The following is a 7519-nucleotide window of genomic DNA, read 5'->3' as shown; positions in this document are numbered from 1 at the left end:
CTACACACAAATCCATATACAGTCATAGTAGCCTTAAGGTCATAGTAAACAGTACGTTCCAAAAATATGTTCGCGTTTTCCAGTGACGAAAGAGCTTTCAATATTGAATCATTTTCGCACAGGTACTGTCGTCCATTTGCCTACGTCGTATCCCAGTTTCCCCCACCTGCTTTTATTCGCCAACTAGTGGCTGGGCTGTCGTCTTAGCTCTTTTCTGAGAACATTAATTTCTGTTAGGAATTGGACGTCTACGTAATATTATACAACTGTTTAAAATAACTTAAATAAAAGGGCCTCGTTAAGTAATTAACTGTCACGTAATTTCCTCCCTTTCTACGACCCTACGACATAACCACTTGGACGGAGAGTAGATAGTATGTCTAAGTAATTTTATCTTTTCGGATCTGGCAGAAGTGAAGATTGAATTTACAGTACGTAAGGTAGGCCTAATCTTTTACAGAATAAGTACAGAATTACTTCAACATGAGTTACTAGTTACGAAGGACGAAACTGGTAATTGGGATTAGGTACAATAGTCTATAGTGCGATAATATGCACATTAGAACTGAAGCCTGTATCGAAATGAACGGCCACCATTTCCAAAAATGTGTTTAAATATCCATATTATGATTATTTTTCAATTTAACTTCATTCTCTATATTGTACGCTAATGTGCTGTAGATAGTATAATATACACTGCATAATGAATACGTCCGAATGGATAGCTCAGTTCGTGAGTAAAAACACTCATTGTTAATGCTGTACTGTATTTTGATTAAACAAAAACCTAATGAAAATGATGAAACTCAAAAGCGCGTTATTTCCTAGTTTACCGGTACGTAAATGGATGAACTACTTTTCTTCCCTCCTATACCTAGCGAAGTTATTTGTTTGTATATTACGCCAGTATCATCGAACTCCAGTTGTGGAAGGGGGTAGCAAACGGTGTTGATCCAAAGGTATAGCAAGGTTAATATTAAAAATGTTAGTAAAAATAAAATGATGTCCCTGTATATTATTTAAACCAGCGGTATTCAATCTATAGCACACGTACCCCTAGCGGTGCGCGGAGTTGTCTCAAGCGGTATGCATCCCACTGATTAGGCATTAAACATACTGACATAATCATCATTTGTTGATAAACATTGCAGTTTACATATTTTATTTTACAATATCAACGCTTGTTTCTGTATGCTTCAATAATATTTTACACTAGCCGTCCCGTGCGCTCCGCTGCACCTGTTAGAAATAAATATAAAGTACTTACATAATTAAAATAGGACGTTTGATCCAGGGAACATTCGTGTTTGATAGAAGGATAAATCGTTTAATATTTTACTTAATTTAAATTGTATTTAAATAATTAAAATGGGGTCATTTTTGTCCAGAGAGCAATCATTTGGTGCAATGACAATTTCTTTAACATGTCTCTTAATTGTTATTACATGCAACCATAGTTTAATGAAGATTGATATATCATTTAGTTTTAATGTGTATACTTATATTATTTGCTATATGTTTAAGCAGTTACTGTAATAACATTGTAGAATTATGTCCATCAAGAAAAACTACACTTTCAAATGGTGAAATAATAATTAAACAATTAATTAGCTTCCGATATTACTTCACACAAACACAGAAACATTCTCTTAGGCTATGTTTAATAGCTTTCGATTGTTGTTGTCCAAGGCCCCTTATAGACGAAGTCATTTGTTTTTATTTCAGTACAGCGCCTTAGATGGCGTTGTTATTGTAATTTTAAAACTCATTTACATCATTAAATATCAGTCCTATCAAACTTTTGTATAGAATAATACTTATCGGAAATTATTTTTAAAGAAACTTTTGTTATGTAATATATTTCATGAAAATCAATAATAAGCGAGATATTTCAATTTATTTAATTCAGGCCCCCTTATAACCCCCCCTTTTAAATAAAGTATTTTGAATGCCATATAGTCTAAAATCTAAGTTACAACGAACTTAATTTATATTCCAATTTTCATATAAATCGGTTCAGCCATTATCGCGTGAAAAGGTAACAAACATACAGACAGACAGATAGACAGACAGACATACATACAAACAAAAATTTCTAAAAAACGATTTTCGGTTTCAGGATGATTAATTATACATGTTAACACCAATTATTTTTGGAAAATCGAAAATTACCAGAAAAATTTTAGCTACAGATTTATTGTTAGTATAGATAAGAGAGAGAGAAAGAAAAAAACACTCATCCGGCCTTAATTAAGGATGACCACGAGGATCCGGAAATCAATAGCAAACAAATATAATTAATTAAATATGAATATTGTTATAAAAATAAAGTGTAATAATTAAGCACCATTGATTACCAATTACTAATTATTACTATTGCATCAATAACTACTGCATAATAATAATAATAATAATAATAATAATAATAATAATAATAATAATAATAATAATAATAATAATAATTAGGGCTAGAGCGGCCTTGTGGTAGTCTACAGGGAACTACATCAGGTAAAATAATTAAAGTGTACTACTTAGAAAAATTATGTAAAATTAAATAAACTTAAATGTTGGTACTAGAATTCAATTTAATTACTAGTCTAAATATTAATATTCCTACTAAGCCTATTATGTAAGATCAATTTTAGGACATTTTAAGGGCATTTTTTCATGATTTATAGGTCATCAAAATCCTAGCCCTAATTATTATTACCCGGGGAGGCCCTCCATGTCCTTGTGTGGTCAAAAAAGTATGTATGTGATCCATAGATTAATTCCTCTCCCGACAGGTCGCGGCACTATAAGGCCCGGGTGGCGTGGGTCGTGTAAAATGTACCTAAAAGGGAGAGGTTAAACTAAGAGAAAGAAGAAGACATTTTCTCTACATATTTTTTTTCCAATTAATACCCATTATTTTGTATATTATTATTTTTAATCGTTTTTCTACACAAATATTGTCATTTTAACGTAGTACACCCCCACGTAATGGATCAGTCCAACTACCTCTTCAATATAGACTCCTCTATACCTGCTAGAAGGATAACTCTGACCTCTTTTTCTTAGAATTTATAGTGCTACAAACGTCTCCTTGTCCCATATTATTATTCAAATTATTGTATTTTAGCCATTTACATTTATTACAACCGATAACGAACATTTCACAGTTTACACAACTTTTCACAACAATGCGAAATACGGCACAGTCAATGCCGTTTCGATCTAGACTAGGCGTAATATATGTTCGGGTTTCCTATTTCAGTGTATGGAGCTCAGTGAATTATAATATTATAACTTTATTGCGTATCATAGCTAAGTTTTATTTAGTGTAATGTGTCCATAAGTTCCCTTTACTTCTTGTTGCATAATAGCCTATGTCGCAGAAATAATATTACAAAACTGTGTTATTTTAATGTGAAGAGAATTTTAGATGTTAACATAATCTTTTCGCATCAACATTTTAAGTTTAGAATGGAAGATATTTTGAGGTTTAATAAAAAAGAATTTATATTGTGATTTAATATAGCACATCTACCTTCCTTAATAATGACAGAAAATTTATCATACCACGCCTATGAAATTTGTGTACGTACGATTGTTACTTCGTCTCTTAGGTAGTAGATAAATACAATAATTCAGTACTCAATTGTAGTATTAAAATACAGACAAATTGAATGTGCGGAGTATCATACATGACATTATGCTTAATTATAATGTATAATTGCGAATTTAGGAATATAAGATATAGTAAACATAACCTATAATATTTCCATATGAATGGCAGGGCATTGGAGACCACTAAAATTAGACAGAAAGGGGCAACTGGGACAGTAAACATAACCTATAATTTCAACATATCTAAATATCCGTGCGGTGCAACTGAAAATTATTGAATCGTGCATAAATGAATGTACAAGAATTTCGCAATATTTAATCGAAATAAAAGCAAGTATTACACATACGAACAACGTAATTTTCACACCAAAACTAATATTTCATCTTAACTCGCAAGTGATTTATGTCTGAAGTGTCTCATAATCATTGTTTTAAATTTTATTGATGCAATTACACTACATTTTAGAGAAATATATGTTACTCTTTATGCATTCCAACTAATTTATATGGTTGAAACGCCGCCCTTCGTGATCGGGTTAAGCGAGTTACATGGTCTGCCTTACGGCCTGTATTAGATCACGATGGCAGTGACACAGTCTATTGTTCCTAGTACTCACAGCGCTCCAAGCGGCTAGCAACTATCGAGAGAAATGCGAAAAAACATCCCAAGCTTCGCAATTGTATATACTAAACTGTGGTGGGACGACGTGGAAATCTTTTTTTGCTTTTCTTTCAAAGTACATATTCACCTTACCGCAGAGACTACGTGATTCGAAATCTTCGAGAAGGCAAATTAAAAATTTTTTAAAGTAAAAAATTCCTTTACTTTCCGCCATAAACTTTATGATTCCTCATCCGCACTTGAATTATCTTTCTCCAACCCTTAACTCAAAGAACTCAAAACTTACGTCATTAATTGAGTAAATAGAAATAAGTTTTTACAGAAAGCTATTTACTTTGTCACCCTAGAGATCTTGTCCTCCACCTGTCCCAGGATTTGGGGCCTGTCATGAAAAACCGTATCTTTAAGATAGCCCCACAAGAAGAAACGAAGTCTGGTAAGATCGGGTGAACGTGGTAGTCACATACTAGCAAAGATGACTAGGTTGTCAAAAAACTGGATATATATATATATATATATATATTTTTTTTTTTTTTTTTTTTTTTTTTTTTTTTTTTTTTTTTTTTTTTTTTTTTTTTTTTTTTTTTTTTTCCCCATTGACTCTTCGGAGGTATGACAGGTCGCCTCATATCCTTGCGTTAGCTCCACGTCATCAAGTTGCTCCAAAACTCTGCAAATATCTTCTTGTATGCATTCGTTTCAAACGTATCCCGGAAAAATAATAAAAATAATTGGGCCAATAATCCTTAGGCCTATACCAGATACTCTCACTTTCACTGGGTGTAATTGAAATTTGTATCTTTCATATTGCCGCCCTCCAAACTTTACCTTGAACTGTCGTTGCGTTTGAAGGAAAGATGTTATGATCCAATTAGAACGTATAATAAATATACATCCTTCAATGGAATACGCCATCTTCATTTCTTTTATTTTTCAATTGAGGGGCTCGGGCGTAAAAAATGGTAACTGACATTTTGGTTAAAAATGAAATGTAACCTAGTCTAATGCAGTAGTTAGTTTTTCAACATCTCAACATATGGCAGAGGTATAGATATTTTACTTTCCTGGTAACTATATTTCTCTAAAGTTTTCTGCATACACCATTTTTAGTATTTCCCATGTTTCTGTGGATTAAGTTTTATTAGTATTTTATTGTTCTTATTGCATATTGCATTTATTTAATGGAAATAAGAAATGAGGGTCTGCGAAAATAGCTCAGTATGTAACATGAACATCAAAATGTCTCGCTTGTTTGTTGTTACCATTACGTTAGTAATTAATACGTATTTAGCTCAGCAAAATCAAAGTTAAGTACCGTAATTTCCCATAACTATGGTCCAGGCACCCAACTATGGTCGAAAACGCATTATGTACTACTTAGTCCCCCAAGAGTTCGGTGTTTGCCATTTAAGGCGCCACTGTGATGGAATTACGTTCCCCATAGATGCTTCTATCTACCATTACACGTGGCAATGATATGGATGCTTAACAAGGTCAGTGTGCATCGTTCTATTGAATGTGTGAAGACACGAAATCATTCAGTTTGTGATTGTCTGTTTTATTAAGCTCTCCTCTGTAGAACTGGTAAATTATAGATATATGATTGTTTGTACAATTAAACCTGGCTATATACTGTTTACTTTCACGTAATAATTAGACTGGCAGAGGTTAAGGACTCTGAGTAAAAAATGTTTAACCTCAAGGCTACAAGTCAGTCCTCAACTATGTACCACAATTTTTCGTGGACCATAGTTTTATTTCATTTTGAAATATTTGTTTTAATGAAATGTGAACAATGTGATTATTTACTTCTGCAAATACGGTATCTCAGTATATTCTAAAACACCATTTAACATTATAGTCCAGTAAATAAAGAAACAGGCTGTTCCAGCATCAATGGTACTAGCACGAATAATGGTCCGGTAAAATGAAAACTTCAGGGTAGAAGGATCACAACCGTCCCTGTAAGTGACTATGAGAGCGATGAAATTGAATTGGATACAGATTATGATGTTTCCGATGTACTCTCCATATTTACAGACAGTGAGTCACATGTGGAAAAGAAGACGAAATCTGTTAAAATAATACTAAATGCACATAGTTATATGGTAGTTACTTATGAGGAGGAACTATGGCCAGGGAAAGTTTTGGAAGTGAAGAACAATGGAGCTGTTGTTTCATGTATAGTAAGAAGCGGCAATTACTGAGGGGAGGCAACATCCGCTATTAGTAACATCTGGGTGGCCACAAAATCAGTTGAATATTTGGAAGAAAATTGAAACAATTTGTAAGTTTTTACAGCTTTTAATTATATCCATTGTTTGGCGTTGAAAATACTAGCGCGAGTGATAATAAAAAAGAGTTTTTTTTTTCTGGGAAGCCATGTTTTCTTCATTTCGTAATGGGTTTTCTGATTCTCACCTCATAAAAAACATTGAGAAACTTTAGGTGGCCCGGTATTTTTGCCGGTGAGTGTAGTTGTTCATTATTGCAGGAAAATGACTTTCAGATTTCACTTGTTTATTGTGTGTTTATGCAATGTGTACTAATAAAAAGAATCCATATACTTTTCATTTATTTTTAATATTTCTGTGCTAGATTATGTTTCTACCCTTAAATTAGAAACTCAATTTATTGATTTACGAATAATTACAGATCCAGCTATAGTCCATTCATGTTTTCAAGCATGAATATATGAGTGGACCATAGTTGGGCAACTCAGAATACAACTATGTACCAATGCTTATTATTTTTTCAACACTTGTAATTAAATAATTTCAAACATATATGTTAATATTTTTTCAACACTTGTAATTAAATAATTTCAAACATATATGTTAATATTTATTTAATATACACTTACAAGAGTCCGAAGCCAAAATTTCACTTCATCTGGATGAATAGCATTGAATATGCAAAGAAAAATGTGACAAATGTGGACCATAGCTAGGGGAAACTACGGTACTGAAGGTTTCGAAATGTTTCACTTTTTTATGCTCGATCATGCCGAAATGTAGTAATTATACATCTGGCAGCAGCTCTTTAATGGACCTTATTAAAGTACACCTATTCATTAAAGTTCAGTTGTTCAACCAATCAGAAATCACCATTGTAGCATTATAAAAGCGCAAGTATCTATTATTCTCAGATTGCAATCGAAAGACAACTAGCGAAACGTCACGGAGGCTGGAAATCAATACTGTCGCAGAAGGTTATGTTCTGTTAGTATAATAATTAGCGTTAATTGTAAATAATATTCAAATAAATTCAATTTGTCATCTCGTTTTT

This window comes from Periplaneta americana, chromosome 5, assembly GCF_040183065.1.
Source record: "Periplaneta americana isolate PAMFEO1 chromosome 5, P.americana_PAMFEO1_priV1, whole genome shotgun sequence".
NCBI classification, from domain to species: Eukaryota; Metazoa; Arthropoda; class Insecta; order Blattodea; family Blattidae; genus Periplaneta; species Periplaneta americana.
This window is presented reverse-complemented; position numbering follows the sequence as displayed.